Raw genomic sequence first — 4,826 nt, 5'->3', positions numbered from 1 at the left:
TCTGTTACAGTTTATACTATTTTAATTAATACCTTTTTTTTCTATGCATAAATAAATAAATAAGAAATCATTGAAGAAAATAATAATTGTAAATTTTTTTTTTTATTATTTTTTTAAAACCTAATTAATTGTTTTTTTTTTATTGAATTGTGATTTGTTTAAAAAAAAATCATACAAATTGATTTTTTTTTTTTTTTTAAATTTCAATTAAAACAATTTGAAAACTAATAATAACAACTAATATTAAATACATAAATTTATGTTTTATGTTTTTATACAAATTTTAAATGTATTTAAATTACACAATTAAAATGGCCGTCATGAAATCATGATCGAACATACAAAACAACACATTCACATTAAAAACAATTTAAACTTTATTTATATTTAAAAAAAAAAAATAATTGTTTTTATCGTTTGTAAAAAGTAAACATAACAAAAGGATAGGAAAGGAAAAGGAAAAAAGATTAGCTTTTATCAGTCACGTGACGTGGCGTCGGCGTCGGCGTAATTCTTAAATAGGGGTCAGCCGCTCCTTTTACGCGTCCTTCGGACTGGCGGGTGGGGCGGTAGTATGGCCGTTTTTTCTCGATTATTCTGTTTTTCTTGACGTAATATTATCAAAAATAATTTCATTTTTCAAATGATAGAAATAATAATATCAGTGATAAAAGGTCGTTAACCCATATTTATATTATATCGACTCTATATTGTATATTATATTATATATATACTTATACGATGTATCATATGAAAAAAATACCATCGGATTAAGGGTGAGTTAAGTTTTTTTTTTTATTAATAATAATAATAATAAATAAATATTTAAAATTGATAATAAATATTAACATCAATTATTTACAATAACATTTTCATTAAAAAAAAAGAATTATAAAATGATTTAATTTTATATGTTTTACATTGGATACATACCGTCTTCATATATTTTTTGACAGGTAAAATGTAAAGAAAATTTTCTTTTTTTAAAAAAGTATTTCAGGTAATGATTGATAATTGATAAGTGTTTATGTTATTTATTATTATTATTACTATTATTTATTATCATGATATAATTATATTATATTATAATAATATTTAGAATATTATGGGAGAGAGAGAGAGAGAGAGAGAAAGAGTAAAAACAATGTAACATTTAAAAGAAAATCTTTCATATTTTTTAATATCAATTTATATATGTTATGATAACACTTTCTATGTATATATCACGTGATTATTTACATAAAATCTTATTATTTCAATTAAGAATTAAATGTATACATATATTATGTTCATTATTAAATAATTATTATTAAAAAAAAAGATTTGTTTTAGGTTTTTATAATACAGTGCACACAAGTTTGGATTCACACGATAATGGTAAGTTTATTTTTATTTATTTTTATTTATTTTTAACGTGCATTATTATTATTAATATTATTATTATTATTATTATTATTATTATTATTATTATTATTAAAAATTTAAAAAAAAAAAAATGTCTTTATTATAATTTGGGTGTGGCATCAGAAATTTTTTTAAATTGAGCCGTTGATTTTGATAAAACTGAATAAATTCGGTTTCGATAGCTCGATAAAAGAAAAACTTAGAACCACTTCGAAGGGGAAAAAAAAATATTCTGGTGCCACGTCAAAAAAAAATATATCTTTTGTGTATTTTTCTTATACGAACCCAAATTTATTTTTTTTTTAATTATTATGATAATTAAAAGTGTACCTTTCACTACAACCTTATTTAATTTATATTAATTTTTTTTAAATAATAATAATGATAATAATAATAATATTTAATGATTTCTTTTTATTAAAAAAATTAAAATTAATTAACTTTTTAACTCAAAATTATTTAAATAATAATAATACTGGAATAATAATAATAATAATAATTTAAACATCGGTTTAACTAATTTTAAAAACTTTTTTTAAAATTTTTCTAATTAATTATAAATAATTAATAATAATAAAATTATTATTATTTTCAGGACACAATATGGCTCAGTCATTTCGTGGGAATTGCTCATGGCGAAATATTTTTATTTTGTGCCATATTCTTCAAACTTTTTGCATCAAACTTACAAACGGTAAGTAAGCATACATAAAAAAAAAAAAATTTTCCGGAAATTCATATTAATAATCACTTCCGTTTATTTAATTTAAACAATAATTCTAACAATTAATTTTTTTTTTTTCATCTTATTTCTATTATTATTATTATTTTTTTTTGAATTTACATTGAAATGATAATGATAATAATAATAATATAACCGTCAACGATTTATTTTATTTATTAACAATTTTTAAAATTTATTTGAGTCTGATTAACACATAATTAGGTTATTTATTTATTTATTTTGTTATTAAGTAATTGTTGACGTAAAGGCATTTAATCTCAAATAAATAAATAAATTAAAATAATATAATAATAATAATAATAAAAGAGAAGAGTATATATTATTTCAATGGGTTACTTTTTATTTTTGGTAAAAAAAAAAAAATTACGTAAATTATTTTCACTGAAAAATTTTTTTATTTAATTATTATTATTATTATTGTGTCTTAGGAGGAAAAGAGCGAGAAAAGAAAATTTTTTTTTTATTGTTAGTGAATAAAAAAAAATGCAATACGAAATCAAAAAGTTTTCTTTTTTTTTCTGTTAAAAATGTCGATTATCAATCAAACTTTACCAAAAACTCATTTTAATTTTTTTTTTTTTTTTCGAAACATTTTCCAAAAAAAAAAGAAAAAAGAAAAAAGAAAAACAATAATAATAATAATAATAATAATAATAATAATAATAATAATAATAATAATAATAATAATTTAGTTTATGTGCTTTCGATTGTGTTTATTATTATTATTTTATTTTTTCGTTTTCATCTGGGACTTTCTCATTTATTGATTATTAAAAAGCTTATTCAAGCTTGCTCTCCGAAAAAAAAAAAAAACGTGAGATAAAAATCCCATATAGTAATTATTATTATTATTATTATTAAATTCCTTTGGATGATTTTTACAAGAAATTATATATTACTACGACTATTTATTATTATTATTATTTATTTATTTATTTACTATAAAATGATGGTTGAAAATAAAAATGATAGTAGTAATAAAAAAAAAAATTTTTAAATCAATAAAATTGAATGAGGGAGGAATAAAAAAAAGGGAAAATCGTACCGGGATTCGGTTGGGGATTTGATTCTGCGCTTTTTTCCCTTTTTATCGTCTGCTCCTGCTATCCACAATACGGTCAAATTTGCTTCGGAACGCGTCCTCGTCGGGGGCAAAAACAATTGCTAGCGCTCTTTTTTTTTCCGACATTTTTTTTTTCCTTTTTTTTTTTTATTTTTATTATTATTATTTAATTTAATTTAATTTTATTATTATTATTATTATTTTGGCTTTTCTTTTTTCTGCTTTGTTTTTCTCTACGCGTTTTCATTCATATAATATATATTTCTTTTATAACCTGCTTTCTGGTTTTTTTTTTGCACTCACACATATATTTATAAAATTTTCCTCGATCGTTTTAAGTGTATGTGAATGCGCGTGTTGGGTTCTATATATATGTGTGTGTGCGTGCGTGTGTATACGTAGAAGAGAGCTTATTTAAGTTAGTTTGAGTGCTTTTTATAAGTAGTTTTTTTTTTTTTTTGTTAAACGTGTGATATAAAAAAAAAAAAAAATTTCAATAGGTTAAATTATTTAATTTTTTTTTTTTTTTCAATTAAAAAATTTATTCCGCGATTTTTACTAATTTGTATGTATTTAGCATAATAATAATAATAAAGTAATTAAGTTTGCTGCAGAGATATAAGGTAGAGGAGGTTTTAAATAACCTTAACTAGCTTGCATATATAATTATATGAAAAAGGTACACAAAAATTCATTAAAAAAAAAATTTGCACAATTTTCTTTTTTCATTTTTTTCATTTTTATGATGTTTTTTTTTTATTTATTGTAGTATTTTGAAGGTTTTTATTTAATTTTCCATTAATTATTATTATTATTATTATTCATCCATAAAACAAACACGTTCAATTCCTACTTGATAAAAAAAAAATTAAAATATTTATATAAAATTTAGTACTACTACTACTACTACTTTCACTATTTAGAAATTGTTGCAAGTTGAATAATACTTGATAAAAATTATTATTATTTTATTTGATTGATTTTTCCTACAATTATTATTATTATTATTTTAGGTCAAATTTATTTATTAATTTGCTTTTGCTAAAATATTATTATTATCGATTAATAAAAAAAATGTAATTAACTTTTTTTGAGCTTTCGTATTCTTTTTTTTTTATTTATTTTAAATTATTACATTAATTATTTAATGTTTTTCTTTTCCTTTTTAAAAGAAAAAAAGTTTTTTAATATATATTTAATTAATTAATTAATTAATAATAATATTAATCTGCGAATAATATCATCGATATAAACACCTTACAGGTAAGACTTTGATATATTATATTAATAATTTTGGAAAAGCTTTTTTTTTATAAAATAAAATCTGCATTTCTTTTTTTTTTACACGTACACGAAAATTAATATTATTATTATTATTACTTTGTTGCTTTTTATTTATTTATTAAAGCTTAAATTTTTTTTTTTGCATAACCATAAACAAAATATTATTATTATTATTATTACTGCACCTTTTCTTTATTTAAAAACGCTTGTAATAAATAATTATCAATGTATTATTGTATATATTATGATATAAAATTCTAGAATGTAAGCGTTTAACATAAATATCTCTTATTTATTTATTGATAATTATCATTATTATTTTATTATTAA

This window comes from Pediculus humanus, genomic scaffold (assembly GCF_000006295.1).
Source record: "Pediculus humanus corporis 1103172107644 genomic scaffold, whole genome shotgun sequence".
Lineage (NCBI taxonomy): Eukaryota > Metazoa > Arthropoda > Insecta > Psocodea > Pediculidae > Pediculus > Pediculus humanus.
Note: the sequence above shows the minus strand (reverse complement) of the source record.